This window comes from Copadichromis virginalis, linkage group LG15 (genome assembly GCF_057382275.1).
Source record: "Copadichromis virginalis isolate Kocher_CV1m ecotype Utaka linkage group LG15, C_Virginalis_male_GT1.1, whole genome shotgun sequence".
Classification (NCBI taxonomy): Eukaryota; Metazoa; Chordata; class Actinopteri; order Cichliformes; family Cichlidae; genus Copadichromis; species Copadichromis virginalis.
Genome location: NC_140632.1, coordinates 34,471,242 through 34,489,778, shown reverse-complemented (window position 1 = coordinate 34,489,778; position 18,537 = coordinate 34,471,242).

Below are 18,537 nucleotides of genomic sequence, written 5' to 3'. Positions count from 1 at the left end.
AGTGGTCCTGATGGGAGTGTCTCCTCCACAGCGGAGGCAGCAGCAGTGGGCCTGAGAAACGCCGCCGCACCACATGGTTGCCCACTGGTATAGAATCCCGAAAATGCTGCATCCCAAAGGAAAAAGCAAAAACATATTTTTAATGTAATATTATTCTCCAGTCAAGGTGACGTGTGTGGAAACAAGCAGAATACGCACTCATCTGAAAGTTTAATCACTCACAGCCAGTAAAACTAATGCAGCACAACACAAGAGTCCAGAACGCCTCTTTAAAGGATTAAACCATTTTACTTAAGCCATTTGAAAGCTGCTCATAAATCAGTCACAACATTACGGTGTACTGTGCTGCCAAAACATGGACTGCGTGGCCCTTTGAAAGTGTGCAGAAGATGTTAGCAGCAGATACCTTAAGTTCTATCAGCTGAAAGGTAAAGACTGGATAGAGCTGAGCTGCTTTTCCAGATCATCTAAAGCTCAAGAGAATTTGGTGACTAAGTTGAGACTTTTAACTCTTTGTCACGCTCCTCAATCCATTCCTGACCAAAGTGTCAGAGGGTGCATGCTAAAAAGTGTATCAACAGTTCACTGGAAGCCTATGCAGAGGCTACCAAAAATGGTCAAGGATGGGCTTCCAGTGAACTGTTGATGGATGCCTGAGGCGCAGTGATTCACCACTCAGATCTATGCGTTTCTCAAAGATTAACTACAAGAACTGACTGTGCACTTGGTGGATAACAACTCTGAGACCTTAAAAAGTGTCATCATAATCATTTTACTCACTTTTTATATTGTTTTTAATGCTGTAGCTAACTGGAGCACAGCCACCGGAGGCTGCAGTTGTGATTCTGAGTGAAACCACCGAGAGGACTGGCAAGAAATTGGCCCTGCCTAGAAATACTTTGTAACAAGCTGTAAATAGGCCAAAACCAAAAAGTAGCCTTTCCAAACTCTCATCAGACTTTGCTGTATTTTGTGTTTCATGATGATTTGCAAAGATAAAATCAGCATCCTGGGCTTCAGCTGAAAGCATTCACAGAGCTACTTGCAAGTCTACATTTTCCTGGTGATGCTTGCTCTTGCTCATGATAAACCTCCCATAGTGCGTTTGAAATGTACATTTTAAAGCCTTCTGTATACCGCTTTCAATTTGCTTCACAAATGGCCACACAGGGTTCCCGCTGAGTAGCCCCACAGTGAACTCTATGAAATTAGGCAAACAAATCACTCAAAGATTCGTTAATAAAAGGACAGAGACGACACTTTAATAGCCTAAATGTTCTGAAGTATCACCTCATCAGTTACAATTACCATATATTTGCAATACATCACAGTTGATGCATGGACATGTACACAGTTTAGGATGGAAAATAGGATTCATAAGCGTGTACCCGTGACAGACTGAAAGCTGAAATTATTTCACTGTCGCAATTAGAAATAGTTCAATAAATAACTAAAATAAATGTATGTGTATTTTTCCAGGGACACGTGGCATCTGCCCAATCTGCCCCGAGGGTACTGCAGGCACAGCACGAACTCTTTCCAGGTTTCAGACCGAGCATTAATTTGACTTTTTTTCACCATTTAATATCCAATGAGTGGAAAGTGATTAGTCAACAGGCGAGTGGGCAGACAGCAGCTTACTCTGCCTGACAAACAACTACATATGATTGTGAGTCTTCTTTAAACAGTACATAACCAAGTCTCCCCATTAAAAGGTCAAATGAGAATGAGGCACCCTGGGAAATATACATTCTCCAAAAATCCATGTCCATTTCGGTTGCTCTGAGCCTCTGCTGCTGTAATTTGGGCTTCGACTGAGTTCACGAGTGGAGTTCGGTGGGAGCTGATGGATATTGATCTGCCATCCAGCAAGTCTCCTTTCCCTGATCGGTGCTGTCAAGCATAAAACATGACATGACTGTCAGGCCTGCTGCCCACCTTGGGCTACAGCATGCACCTATCGTCGCAGACTGCTTCGCAATACAAACAAATAGCTTCAACCTTTGTATCAGACTGATATGAAACCGATGCATCTCGTACTCAAAATGTACCCCGCATGGCATTAGCTGACCCTGTTGGAAATGTCATTTACCAGGAGTTCAAATCCATGGCTCCTTTTTCACCTGCACACATTTATGAGATTGCAATAGACAGCGGGCGTGAATGTTAAACAGCTGATTTTGGCAGAATACAGAGATTGTAAAGATGTGGGGGATTCTGAAGCTGCCCAACCATCTGACATGTTGTTCAGATCTTGGCAGCTTAAATGTTCCTGACTGTGGACCTGGTGCTGCATCTAAAGTCTGGTTTGTCTCTTTGTGCCTGCTGGCCTGGCGAGTGCAGACCTGGAATTAAAATCAGTTTGTCATTTGCTGTTTAAAAGAGCTGCTGGCTCTTTTAAAACCACAGTTCAGTGGTCAAAAAGGCAAACTTCAAGAACTGCCTCCCTTCCTCTACTGACGCGGGATGTGTGGTAGCGGGCGGACGATTGGATTGGGTACCAAAGAAATACCTCCATGTCAGTTACTCTGTTGTTTCCTAACTTTCTTCGAGCAGCTATAGGAAATCTGTTTCGCACAGGCATCAGAAACAAGTCCCACATTTCTGATAGCATTCGCACACTCAGTGTTGTTCAGACTGTGCCCAGCTGTGTAATATAAAGTCTACTGTGGTTTCGTGTTGACATGTTCAAAAAAGGTGGACTGTAACACGGTTATCTAAGGGCCTCTGAGCACACCACAGAGATTTGGAACATCTACACCTGTATGCAATACTTATTTAACTGCTCGTATTAACCTGGTTGACTAAATGGAGACTTTTGATCAACAAAAACAAAATTTCTCTCTGGTCCCTGCACACAACCATTTGCCAGTTTTACACAAATCTAATATTTTTCTTCTAAAGATGAAATTTTCCCTGACAGCAGTTCTTTTCTGATTTTCCTAAACACATTTTTTGACATGACACACATGTCCCGCAGCCAATCGGAACCGGGGAGGAAGCATCTGGCTCTGTTATCACCTGGCCGATCTCCTGCCACACCACACACAGGAAGTGAAAATGAGTTGGTGGCGGTAGGCCTCGTGCATGATAAGATGGGATGGTGGGTTCTCAGCAGGCCTCTGCTGCTAAAGAACCAATGAGCTGATTCCCAATGGCGGCACGCTTTCCCTTTAATCAAGGGTACGAATGAACACTTATGACTCACCCGTTCTCTGGAAGTGCTTGTCTGTTCTCGGGAGGACACAGCGAGAATCAAAACCCAAAGCACAACTGCATCTGTGCTCAAGTAGGGCTTTAACACAGCTCAGTGTTAAGTACAGATGGATTTGTAGTGAACAGTAGAACTGATAAATCAACAGTCGTGCATTAAAGCTTCCAGTGTAGAAAAAATTATTGGGCCTAAAACTGCAGTTTGAGTTACATACAGATTTGTTTGTAGCTCAAGCTTATTCATCTTTCAGGGAGATCAGCTAGTTCATATAGTAGTATTCATTTACTGGTTTAATAGTTTATGATTTACAAATCTGTGATTGATCAATACCAAGCCTGCCACAATGCAAAACTCCCAATATGAATCTGAAACCAGCCTTCCCTCCACTAATCCACACTGAAATATCTTTTTAACTTTTCAATTAGTTGAAATTTTACAGATATTCAAGGTGCTAAGAGGTTAAATCACCTAACCTTTTACTTGTCTACACTTCAATTTATGACTAAACGCTTGGAAAATAATAATATTAGGCATCATATAAAATACAACAATATTATATATCTGTGTGTTTGCACCTTTGTCCATGAAGTCCTCCAAGCCCTTCAGGAACTCAGCAACCAAACTTGGCACACAGGTATATATTAGGACCCTGAAGGTTCTCATCTATATCAGATATTATCATGTCATCACGTTGCTTGGCAACCGCCTAGCAACAGGCAAAAATTACGTTTTATTTAGCCTTAATACACCTACAACGGCATCCTATAACATCTTATCCATAAAAAAATTTATGATTCATGCCTAGCAACCGCCTAGCAACAGGCTAAAATAACCTCCTTTTTAGCATATAAACGGTATATGAATATTTTTACCTGCAAAAATTGCATTGCTTTTCTCAGTTTAACTGAATCCAACAGTGGTCAAACAATACTCTACTATTACTATAATACAGTATGTACTAGAATAAGTTTGGTCACTGTGGGCTGTTATAGAAAACTCAAGATTTTCCACTTCTTCTTCACAATAATTGCCTTCAAAGAGCCACTGAAGACTTCCACTGTACAGTAAGGCCAAGAAGGGAAATGACTCATGTTACGAGTTCAAAATTGGGGATGGAAACAAGAGAAAAAACCACAATAACAACACTGGTCCGGCCGGGTTGAGTCAAACGATGATTTTAATGAACATACGCGTGGGAGATGGACACTGATGCAGACAGCCTCTGATCTCAAAATGGTGGAGCATTGCTCAAACTTTTATAGCGTCTGGTGCCTCCACCTTATCATAAAAAGCCTAAACATTCGCATGCTTTCTCTCACACGGCGTCTAAGCTACGACCTTGGCTCCCTGTTTATCTGCTCCTGCTGAGATGGGGCAGAAAACTCCAGCATATTCTGTTCTCTTCTAATCAGACAAATAAGACAATAACTCTCTGCGAACAGTATTTCTTATAACTCAGCAGTATAATGCATCATAAAACAATGTCATTCATTCACAACAAGTCAGCAGTTTAATGTAATGCAAATCAGTTTAGCTAATGCAATAGTTATCAGCTTCTTCTAATTCAGGAGGAAAATGCAAACTAAACTACATAATAATTCACAATCTTTAATTCGGGGTATAACATGGCATAAAATAACACTACAATCCAACACTCACCACCAGCTAATTTCTTTTTGAAATGGGGATTTTTTTTTTTTAGCGCTTTAAGATAATTTGTCTCCCTGCCAATAACAATGATGAAAATTGATAGCTAAAACCAGACTGGTTATACAAACAGCTGCAGGTGATGAGTTGAAATCTGTGAACCTCAATGTGACCCACATAGTGCTGGTTGGAGTAACAAGTGTGCTTTAATGCAACTACCACCCAGCTGCAGTCATGGTAAGCTGACACACTGAGAGGCAGACTTCTAGATCAATGCAGCAAAGATAAAAAAAAAAGAGTTTTCTGGTCATTTGCACTTCAAAAAAAAGAGGAACCACTGCATCAGCAAACATACTGCTGCATTGACATCATCTCACGCATATGGTTGCTCATGAAGTGGTGTTTCACACATATCACAACACGTTATAAATTTGAATCTACCCAGAACATCGAAGTAACATTTTCAGTCTGAGCTGGGACAGCTTGAATTTCTCAGTATTACACTCTATGCTGTTGTTAAAATGATCCAAGTGGAAAGATCCAAAGAAAGACTGTCTGCAATCTGCTGTGGCTTTTCGAGCAAGTCTTGCTAATAAATTTATTTCCATTGTGATAGTTTTATTTTATTCTGGGTTTATGCTCTTATAATTTGTTTTATAAACTGAAACTACATCTAGGCCCTTCTGTTTCTCTCTGCCTGTCTAGCTTTTGATTAGGCAAATGACTTGATTAGCCTGTTGCGTAAATGAGGCAATCAGCATCAACCACAGTCAATCAAAAGCGTGCGTGTCACATGACAGCTCCTTGTAATTTGGCTCTGGACCCCTTCCACCAATCACTTTCCCCCAGATAAACACTGGAATGCTGTTCATAATCCATCTCCTGGTGTTCATAACAAACAAGGGTGTCATTCTTCATCAGGAGGACGCTGTGCATTATTTAGGATCTGGCAGGCTTTGTTTATGGCTTACTGAAGGATGTATATTTGCCACAGTATTTGAACAAATTTAGATGCCCAGGTCAAATAAAGTAAAAAAAAGGTTGTCAAGTGTCAGATAATCTCACATTGGGGGGTTTCATACAGCGAGGCAGGACCTGATATTCAGAATGTGTATTAGCATGTGTTAAGAGTGCTAATTGTATCAGGCCAGACACCTTGCTGCTCTGACCACAGACTAACAAGCATCCGATGCTTAACACCACAGGTATCCCACGATTCACTGGACTCCCATCTGCTCTACACAGCAAAGCATCTATGCACTGTGCTCTCACATGTGAAACACAGGTACATAAAGAAACACAGCACATGCACATCACATCCTGTTAATAGCACAATGATGTAATCAGAGATAACAAGACACACTGATCCTTCTTGAACTTATGAAAGCAATCACAGCCAATGCTGTTTCTCAAAATGGGAAAATGAATACTGAATCCAACCATCATAACGGTGAGGGGAGGGGAGCTCAGCAAACCTGTGTGATCTGTGCATCATTGCACTGGCAATGTTCACCTGTACGCTTAATGCCACCTGGAGGTGCAAAGAGCATCGCTCCAGAAATAGAGCCAATCAGATATCTCCCCCTCAGACCCCTCAGACCCCTCTTTGCCTCTGGAGGTGCGTGTATGTCATGATTAACTCTGCAGGCAGATAGAAAAACAGCATGTTTTCATGAAAGCTGAAATTTTCCAGACGTCACTTCAAAAGTTAACTTACATGAAAGCCAGCGGCTACAGCCAGAGGCTGTAAGGTGGTTACATTTCTGAGATTAGTGTTTTGTAGCTTGTTCGTCTGTAATTCAGTCAACTGTAAACAGGATTCAAACATAGAGCAATTTTACTTTTCTAAGCTTAGTGTTAGAAATATTACAGCAAGCTGCACGCAGGGTTAAATAACACTTACACAGGGAGATGCTGCAGTTTGTTTTACAGTAAGATACCATCTGTTAGCTGAAAGCTCTTTGCATAATAAGGTCAAAATCTTACAATTTTACTCTTTACTCTTTCGTAAGGATTTAGTGATAGTTGGGAGGAAAAAGGAGGCCAGTAACAGATGTCCACCTCTACCTGTTGGAAAAAGACTTGTTGTTTTTGTTGCTGAGAGTAGTTTTATTCCATGTGCAGCTCTGCAACAACCTGCAGTGCTTTCCGTAACAGATCACAACTAAGCTCTGATTTTGGTGTCTAAGTGTACCTGTGTGCAGTCCAGGACAGAGCACAGGAGTCTGTGCTCAGTTGCTTAATTGAAGGGGTGTTGGTTCAATTCCAAGTTCAAAGTGTACCAAAGTATTCTTGGACAGGATACTGATACTGATGGCAGGAAAGCACAGGGCATAGTGCTGCCCTGCTGGGTGTGTGTGTGTGTATACATGAACACATAGCAAACACCTTAACACTGCTTGTAAAGCTTCAAGTAAAAGGTGCTGTGGCTTTCCTGCGAGCCTGCAGAGGACAACTGCAGAAAGCACATGGTGCATACTGCTGGGATGACCTGAAGTCAACTTTACCTGTCTGAGCCGACACGTTAAGTGTTCTGTTCATTTGAAAGCGTCCAACTTTACCAAAACCCCCTAAAAACAAAAAAACAAACGTTTTCTAACCTCAGGTCTGAGTTACTAAGTAAACTTCATTGTCAGACAGTGAGCACGAGGGTCCGTGCAGGCATCTCTGTGCCTGTTTTTGTGGACACGTGGACACGTCCTTGGACAAATTACATTACAATACACTGACTGCAACAGGATTTACTGCTTAGCTGTCATGTTTCCAGCTTTGTGAACTAGCTTCTATTGCTGCAGGTGTCATTTAGACAAAGGTGCAACTAAAGCTTCAAAAAACATACAAAATACCAGTTTTCAACCTTTTTACTCATGTTCTTATTCTTGAGGTGTAAAATTGCTGTGCAATAAAATCCAAACCCAACAGATCATCCGGATGTTAGGTAGATGAGTAGGTGGAAATATGAAATGTTTCAGTTTCAACTGCTGTGAAGATTTAGTGAGTGTGAAAGTCGGCTTTCAATAATCTCACAGTATTAACGCAACCTCTCTGTGGAGTTTAATTTTCACTGGTGTAACTTTTAAACCTTCCTGTGTGGCTTCAATCCAGTTTAAGAGCTTTTGAAGCAAGCTCACACTTTTTACATTAAGATGTTATCAAAAGCCTTTTTGAAGTGTTTCTCTCTACGCTAAAGAGATTTTAAATGTGCATGCGTTTGTTAGTAGCCCCCCTCTTCAGTGTCTTTATTAACTAACTGTGAACAAAACCCTGAAGCACAGATAAACCTTTTTACATCTGCGGGGCAGTCCAAACCAGTCATCATCTGACAGGAAGGTGATGTGTCACACATGCAGCACAGTCACAATGAGGTTTGGATATTATACACTTATCGCTAAAGTCAACAAACTTGATAAGGCAAGTAGAAAGGGTGTGTTTGCATTTGTGTGTGTGCACAAAGAAAACGGCCAAATTATTTACCTCAAGCCGAGACATTGATGCTGGTTAAACGTTGCAACAGCCAAACAGTAGCTGGAAGGAAGAAAGAAACAATAGAGAAGAGGTGTTAAAGTGACACTCATCAAACTTGTTATTACATTCAACATAAATCCAAGTTGATCATTAAACTAACTAGTAGCACATTAATAAAAAAAGAGATTTAAAGTATAAAAGCATAAAAAAAATATTATTGAACTTCACACGACTCATTAAGACCACCTGGCATTACCACATACTGATGATCGGTGAGCATGCCAGAGGCATCAAAAGGCCTAATGAGCCTTTCTATCGAGCCAGAAAAGAGCATGATAAAGCACTTTTATTACTTTGATGTGCTGTTTTTTTGTATTATTATTCTTGACTCTCTCTCTCGCAGAGTGTTCAGCCCATGTGGGTTCCAAGGATGCTGCGAGAATAATAAAACCTAGCACAATAAACAGAAAATATTGCACAAACAACAGCAGGGACAAAATGTGCCGTCTCCCCTTCAAAGGCAAATCAAATTAGCAGATGTGGACATTCCTCAGCGCCTCATATAAACTATGATAAATCAAAAAATTGGCAATGGGCTGGGGTGAAGTTTCTAACTGACTCAAAGTGCTTCTCAATATCTCATATTCAGGAATAAATGTTTAGACTCAACACATAAACTTATGGGTGGAATTCAGGCCGACAAATGTTATTTTATTACTGCCAGTTACGCAGTTAAGAGAACGCACTGTGTATTTACAGATGTTTTTCAATTAAATGACTCTCCTGTACTTTTTAAGCCACTGATTCTTTTCCTTTTTTCATGCACTGTGCAGGAGACGACAAAGAGCTTATGTGTTTTTTTACCTGTAAGATTAAATAGTACATCTAGCAAGTGACACGGGCCTAATCAGCTTTGAAACCACATAAACAGACACCATTGCCCTACTCTTGTGTTTTATTGTTGATGTTGAGATAGGGACAGGAGGAAACAGTGCTGCAATCACGTCAGATGGCATATCAGGCAGATGAGCACTTTAAACTTCGCTTAAAACTTGTAATGATCCAAAACTGCTGCTGAATTTACTTTGTGAAAACACCTCCAGCCATGCGCTTTAATTTTCTGAGGACATACACAACCAGCTACATTAACTCAGGCGGCCTTAAAGTAAAGAGGTAATAGAAAATAAATACATGATTTAAAAAAAAGCTAACATTAATTTGGTGTTGGGATTCAGTGTTTTTTTTGTGTGTGTGTGACTCCCAGCACCTCAAACTGAACTAAACTCTAGTTAATGGCTAAAGTTAAGATACTTTGGCTTTTACTTTTCTACTGTGGTACACACTCACCAGTCACTTTATTAGGTACACTGGCTCATCTGCTTGTTCATGCAAACACCCAATCAACCAATCACAGGCTAAGAACTCAGAAGTTTGAACCAAGCATCAGACTGCTTTGAGCTAATAGGAAGGCAACAGGAACTTAAATAATCACTTGTTGCAACCGAGGCATGGAAACGAGCATCTCTGAATGCTAAAGCAGCAGAAGACCACACCAGCTGACTGAAGGTTGGGAAATGTTGTCTCCTCTGATTAGTCTCGATTTCTGGTGTGATGTACAGATTGCAGGATCGACATTTGGCGTAAACAAAATATAAGCATGGATCCATCCTCCTTGTGTCAAATGTTCAGGTTGATAGGGATCTGTAAAGAGGGAAAGTTTTTGGTACACTTTGGACTTCTTGAGCACTGTTTAAACTTGGCAGCCTACATGGGTATTGTTGCTGTCCATCTCTTTATGACAGTGTAACCATCGTCTAATAGCTGCTTTCAGCTGGATAACACACCGTGTCACAAAGCTCAGACTATCTGAAACTGGTTTATTGAACGTGATGATAAGTTCACTGTACTGAAATGGCCTCCACAGTCACAAGAACTCATTCCAACAGAGCACCTTTGGGATGCGGTGGAACAGGAGATTCACATCATGGATTTGCAGCTGGCAAATCAGCAGCACAACTCCCTGAAGAACGTATTTGGCACCTTGATGAATCTATGCAGGGGGTCTGTTTTTGACTACTAAGAAGGTTGTGGTCAGTATTGGCCCAGTATAGTGGCTAGTGAGTGTAGGTCAAGTTTCCGAAGCCCCGAGTCTTTACACTCCCCATAACTTAGCACCGCATAAATGGCATTCACTCTCTGGAGCCTCTTTCAAACCTCCAGTTTGTAGTGCAGTCTGGGCGTTAAAGATGAAATCAGAAATCTCCTGATTAAACTCTGCTCCTCCATCACTGTAAAATTATCTCTTCCTGAGCCCATAAGACGGATAAGTGTTCCTCGTAATGTGTAAAATTGGTAAAATCATCACCTCAGCAGAGGATCCTGCTGCCTTTTCAAAGTCGCACGCTGCACAAGCCATCTCGTCCTCGAGCAGCATTTGACTGGATTAGACTTCATCGGATTATTACTCTTTGCCGCTCGGCTTTGCCATTACGCCTGTCAGTTACAAGCTGCAGTAGCTCAGGGGGACAAGATGTAGAGAGCTGGACAGGAAAACTGTGCTTCAAGCATCAGTTTGAGTTGTTGTAATTCCTGCTGTTAGTCGGTTTGAGAGAAAGAATATCATGGATTATTAAACTTCCCTCCGGGCCATAATAGAAAATTCAATCTACCGCTCGGCTTCATGTTTGTCCAGACAATATGTGTAGAAACTGTCAGTACCAATGTTTAGTAGCACCTAGCTTCCTAAAAAGTGGGGCTGGCACACGCGGACACCCAGGATCTAATAACAACACTTTTTCCCCCTGATGTCAGAACCAATCAATACCAAAGATTTTGAATATTTCCTTCCTCTGTGTTGCTAACTCTGCCCATCAGTCTAACTTTTGTCCTATTTTCTGCTGACTGTAAGATCCAGAAAGTGCAGGTCTACATATAATTTAAACACTGTGTTTCACGAACATGGACTGGCTTTCATCAAAGAGCTTCACATGTTTATCTATATATTGTAGTATTGCACCATATATAAATGTACACACACACACACACACACACACACACACACACACACACACACATATATATATTACTCTTTTGAGTTGAACTAAGTAAATGTGTGTTGCTACCCTATTTGCCCTGAACATTGTCATTTTTTATTTTAAGTGTTATAAAGTAAAAATTGACTCATTGCCTTTGCTGAGTATGACAGTAAATTCTGGTTTATCTCTGCAGGTAAATGTGACTAATTTATGATTAAACTGGAGCCACAACTATTGTTTCTTCTGTGCTCTTTGTTTCACTGACACCAGAGTTTTCTCTGTTTCAAGTTTGTACATTTCCGTTTCAGTTTGCCACATAACTGAAAACCTTCCTGTGCTGATTTCATAGAATTATAAAACTGATCAGTGCACATGTGCACTACAATTCTGGCTTAAAGACTATGTATTTGCAAATTTTAGCCTTGCCAAACTTTAAGCATGCATTGCAATTTTTGTTTTCTTGTACTTTTCCAGCCTCTTGCATGCCCACATTTGGGAAGTCAGTCTGAGCTGCTTTTCAGATTGTTTCAGATTATTTCTATGATTTTCCCCCAAACTGACAATCTAACATTGGTACTCACTTCACACTGTAACTGGCCAGGTGTGTGTAGGTGAGAGGCGACAGAGATTGAGCTCAATCTTCTTGCGGCTCATTTTAGGTGACTGTTCCTGCAGCATTTCAGATGAACACAGTGCAACATTTTCTTAACAGCATGTTTAACTGGGGTCACAGTGGGAATAGAGCTTACACTGGCTGATAGGAACACTGGGACTGATTCACACCCACATACTCACATCACAAGGGAACCTAGCATGCACGTCATTGGACTGCTACAGGTTGCTGGAGAAAGCTCACATGAACAAAGGGAGACTGTGAAGACACTATGGCTCAAACCCAGAACCCAACAACTGCTCCGTTAAGCAACACACTTACTTCACACATTTACTAAACTTCAGTACGAGCTCTTTGCACCTTAGAGTCTTGTCACATTTTGCACCCCACCCAATAATTTCTTTTGCATTCTAATATCTGAAGTAGTTAGTACATACTCCTATTGTGTGCATTTATATTAATATTTACATAGAGATGTATAGATTACATATGCACTGAAAATTTAGTATATTCTATATTCTATTTCTGTACCACAGAAATTCCTGATTTGTGTACAAACTTGCCAATAAAAATGATTCTGATTATTTTTATGTTACTTTTAGATTTCTATATCCAAGATGGTCTACTTTTACCAGGGGTGGAGGAAAAAAAAGTCGAGACAACATACTTTTCAAATATTGTGTGTGGTGAGCCTGGTTCTGCTGGAAGTTTCTTCCCATTAAAGGGAGTTTTTTCTCCCCACTGTCGCCAAAGTGCTTGCTCATAGGGGGTCATATGATTGTTGGGTTTTTCACTCTATGTATTATTGTAGGGTCTACCTTACAATATAAAGCACCTTGAGGCGACTGTTGCTGCGATTTGGAGCTGTATAAATAAAATAAATTGAATTGAATTGAAAATATTGTATTGATGCAGGGACGCCAAATGTTGTTACTTTATTACAGTTTTTCTCAGTCGCTTTGGTGCGTTTCTCAGATCAGAATTGAAATTCTCATAACTATTAGTTCAACCTCCACAACACTCAGTCATTTGTGCACATCATAGTAGCAATTTCTCCTCTCTCTGAACAAACTGCAAATGATTTTGGACATGAATCAGTTGCTTCCATACATTTCCCTGCTGCTTTCTGACATTTCCATTTGCTTATGTCATGTCAGTCAAAAGTAATCATACCTATGGATGCTGAATAGTCGTTCCCAATAAAACTAATAGTCATACATCCATTGCTTAAGTCATCACACACAAAATTGTTGAATTAGTTATCACATGCCAAATATTGGCCATCTGTCAAGCAAATCCTATACCTTTCTGTATCATTGTTCCTGGAAATGTCTCCAAAATTGAACAACTGATCTCAGGTGAATTACAGCTGTCACTCATGAGGAGGCTCTACCAAATTGGTGATTTTATGTTTACATGTATTCTACAGTGAACAAGTGACTGTAGCATATTTTTCTTTTGCACAATTCTGTAGGATTACAAACACTTCTACACAATGGAAATGTGAAACGTACGTATTCAGTGTCTCAGTTACTCCCATGACTCCCATAACATCTACAGTGACTTTACTGCACATTTCAGATGGCTGTACAGGTAGGCCATAGTGCTGTCGTCAGCATTTTCAGGTGTCACCAATTGTTTTTGCAATGGGAAACACTGAAATTATAAACTGTCATAGTGGAAACATGACAATGCCATTTGACTATCTTGTTCATAAAGATGGTGTCAAGACTTTTCATTTTGATGGCACTGACAGTTTCGTTGACATGGATACTTGCTTTTGAGGTATGGATAATCAATTCTGTGCATGTGACGTGCTTTTGCAGGCTATCCACTAGGTTTTGCAGTTTGCACTAATTGTTTTGGGAAATGCACTAACTGCTGTGCAAATGTTAATGGTGTTCTGAGAAACGCACCACAGCGACTGAGAAAAACTGTAAATAAATGAAAGTACTCTGGGAATAGTACTCATCTCATGCATAATGTTAGCGGAGCAGACTTACATTAAACTGACTCAATTGAAAAACCATCCATCCAACACTGGACACACTTAGCTTGACAGAGCTGCCAAGCTAATGGCTCAGTCACGCTCGTAAAAATAGGACAGCACCCTCCCTGCAGCTATAAACTCTATCTTATATCAACATTTATGGCAGGTTTTAGTGACAGTGTTGGTACTCTTGACAAGCTCAACAACAATTTTGCAAGAACAAAAGGAAAATGACTAAATTGAGATAACTTTATCTTATTGGATCAAACCAACAGAGACAATGGATGGATGGATGGATAGTTAGTTAGTTAGTTAGTTAGTCACGGCTGCCGAGGCGAGCCGTGTGGAGTTGGAAAAAGGACCCAAGAGCAAGCAGTGTATGAAAAGATTAGTGGAGTTTATTTACAAGGTGTCAGTGGCAGGAACAGAAAACGAATAATGAGACAAACTAACGGAAACCTAAACTGGGAAAACTAAAGAGCAACTAGAAATCCACAGGACACGGGGTGAAAGGCAGAGAGACGCAGACTGACGGAGGATACAAAAACGCAGAGAGACACAGCTGAATGCAGAAAAGCACGGACTTACATGGAGTAATACAGACAAACCAGCAACAGGCAGGAGAACACACAGGGCTTAAATACACACACCAGTAATCAGGGGATAAGAGACAGGAGGGCAACACAGCTGGGAGAAATCAGAGCTGACGGGACAGGGGAAATGTAAACTGAACACACTCACATCAGACATGAACCTTCAGAATAAAACAGGAAATTAACAGACAGAGAACCAGACAGGACACTGAACTTGACAGGCAGACTCATGAGCAGACACAATAACACCATGGACAGACAGAGGGAACACAGAGAAGTGGGAGCAGGCAGGCAAAGAACAGAAACCTAACAAATGGCAAAATAACAACAGAATACACACTCGGAATGAACAAAAGCATAAGGAAACACAAAACACTGAGTCCTCAGACTCAGGACCATGACATAGATAGATAGATAGATAGATAGATAGATAGATAGATAGATAGATAGATAGATAGATAGATAGATAGATAGTGTTATTGCAATACTGCAATACTCTGCATACTGCAAAAAGTAAAAAAAAATGGGACTAAAGTACTGTGACAATATTGTGTCATGGGGTGCCTTTAATTTTTCCATCATCTCCCATTGCAGCTATTCAAGACACATGCCAACTTCCCATTTCCAGCAATGTCAGACAAAATGCTCCACCAGCGTGTTCCTTTTTAGCCCAACCTGGACCTTTGCTTCAGTGAACAGCTCTCCTGTCCACAAGGCGCTGTCCTTTCTTTCCTCAGATGTGTATGCACCTTTAGCAATCCTATAAAACATGCATACACATCTGAGGTTTCTGAGCCAGAGACGTGGAATTAGTTATTAGACTGAGCAGCATTACAAAGGCAGCCGTGCTTACGTGCACACTCTGATAGATGAAAGTGATGGGAATGTACAGAATGAGAAAAACAAACTGTGCTCAGCATATTAATCATTAATTTAAACAGGAAACTCTTCTAAGACACACATGTACTATCAGAGTTTGTGGGTTTTGCACAGACAATAGTATGATAGTTTCACTTTAAACTCAATTAAAAAGGTGAAAGTGCATGATGTCTAAAGTTTCAGTGATGCTGGCTTTTCTGTTTGTTAGACAGGAGTAATTCTGTGAAGTGTGCTGTGTGTAAAGCTACAAGTAATAAAGCAGCAGGTATGACTGTTAACAAAAACACAAAATGTAGGTGTATTCAGTTTAGCGGTTTATGAGAAAGCACAACTACACTGATGTGAGTGAAACTCAGACCTATCCCTATCTGTTCTGATACATCCATTATTTTCTACTTATCCACAGTCATGCTGCAGGGAAATCCAGAGATCTCTCTCCCCACCACACCTTCCACTTCCCCCCGAGGGAGGCCAGATGAGAAATATAACCACTACAAAGCATTCTGGTTCTACCCCAGGGTCTCTTCTCAGAGTGCCAGGAACACCTCCAAAAACAGGCAACCAGGAATCATCCCATCCAGATGCCGGAAAAAGCTCAACTTAGAAAGCCGGAATGAAATGGAGCTGGTTGACCATGCCTGGAGCCAGGCCTCTCTCCCAGAAAGACACCACCCACAGGGGCAGGCACTGGGGTCATTAGCAACATGAGCAAGGCAGTAGGGGTCTGGGCATGTGGACTAGTTCTGGGGATGTGATCTTCGTTTTGATGTACACCAGAACTTGTTTATGGGCCTTTTTCACACATCACACTAAGAAAGGTTGAATCCCATTTAACCGCATCAGTTTTAGGGTGCTGATATGACCGAAGCCACCTCGTTACTGAATAAAACATAGCCACTATTACCAGAAATAAGATGGCCCGATCAAACTGAGCTGCGTAGTCCATGTAGCACACCTCATTACCCTCAAACAATAGACCAAACACGACTTCTCAATTTGAGCTGCAAATTTTCCCTGTGACGTGTGCGCCCGCTAAATCCACCCCTTCGTCATCCCTGCATCCACCTGCTGTATCTGAGGGTATTTTTTACACCATCATAACCACAAATATGATAGATGAGGAAAGTGTGGAGATCCAGTTAAAATTTCTATAGAGGGGAAGCCATCATCCAGAGATAGCACAACACAATAAAGTGAGCGTGTGCGTGTCGTTAGGGCACATCTCAAGGTTTAAAAGGCAGCAGTTTGCAATGAAAATGCATCTTGGAAGAGATCGTTAAATGCCCCCCCCAACCCCACCTCCAATGTATAGATTCCTATACAGTCAATATATTTTTTTAATTGCACCGATGATTCAACCAAGAGCGCTGCAGAGGTGCCTCTGTGTGAGTCATGAAGTCCTACCTACTGGAAAAAGGAAAATGAATGGGAGTTTTATGCTCAGAATAGCTGCTTCCACTTTACAACTGCATGACAAATGAAGATGTGTGCTGTGAAAAAGGCCTGCTATTGAGAACCATTGAAGATAGATGCTGTGACAGAAGGATTCTCATCTCAAGTTGTAACACCAAGTGGATCTTTCCAAATTTTTTAATCTTTGGAGAGCTCACTGTGATGCTGCAGTCTTTATTTGCTTTTGCCTATAAGGTAAAAAGGACCTTCTTGAGACCTGAAAACCCTCTGTCCTTTGAAGCGCACCCCAACAGGAGGGTTTTTCTTCTTCTTTTTTTGATGTTCTGGTTTCAAGATGCTTTTTGGTAGAGTGCAGAAACAATTCTTCAAAGGTCTGTCTATTTGTGGCAATCTGTCGCTTCTTGAAATAATGTCAGGTGGCTTTTTTACTTGACAGGAGATGACTTTCAGCTCAGAGGATGATGGGTTTCTCAGGCACAAATCTCTTGTGAATCCTTACTTGGGAACACCCTGACCCCAAGTAAGGTGTAAGCTACCAACTTTCTAAAAAGCAGGGCTCCCTGACAAAACTACTTAATAGAACCACGAATAGCATTTTAGTTATGTGTGCAATTGTCTGCAATGGCTATTTAGAATGTGTGCTGGAAGATGGGTCTGTTTATAAGCATAGCTGGCAGAATATCAGAGCCCTAATGACTATTTAATAAGTGCTTCATTAAATGCAGGCGTGGTAGAAAGGTTAAACCACTTAAAGACGCTGAAAAGTGATTCCAGACCTTTGCATCGGTGCACTCCACTGAGTTGATGGTCCAGGATTGCCACATAAAATTGGACCGAAACCACACATGGCTAACCCAATGGAAGCTGGGTGACGGCCGACGATTACCCGTCACTATTTTTGTCAAACTGTGGGGTTTGGCCAAGGAGTAAGGTGATCATCTTTCTCTGCAAACATCAGTTAGACTGGAAGCGACGCCACACTTAAGGTAGAAGTGCAACAAGTTGCAACTTCTGTCTGCTATCAGGCAAAGTGAGCATAACAAGATCGAGTGTTACGCTTTTTACCCAGTGCAATCATGCATAAAAATATTGCGCACATTTCTCCGTTCGCTTAAGTAAACCCAGCATCAACAGCTCTCATTTTACACTACTTTGCGACCCAGCCTTGCAAAAGATCGCACGTTGCACGTTAGTTGAACTCCCCACTCTTGTACAGCACAGCATGTAATGATTAACTATAAGAGCGGCGGCACCTTCTTATACATCCTCCAATCTTGCTACCATAAAGTGAACACCCAAGGCGTCTTCTGATGCTGGTATTTGTGGTGACGCACAGCAGATAGCAGACAGGCTTCTTTCAATCTAGGCTGATAAGACTTAGAAAAAGTCTGCGCAACAATCATGCATGACTTACAAACGGCGCTATATCCCAAATCAAGTGGTTGATCTAAAATGATTGAAAAATGACGCAAATAGATCCTCGCAATAAATGCGACATAGGTCAGAATCAAGTCATGACCGACGTAATTTGTAAGAATAGTAATTACATGAAAGAAACGCTGCTGATAAAATTAAGACTGTAAATTAGTCAGATGTCAGTAAATGGCACGGTGACTTTTTCTCTCTCCAAAGCCTCCCCTTCTTCTTCTCACCATTGTCAATTCTAATAAAGTGACAAGACAAATCTC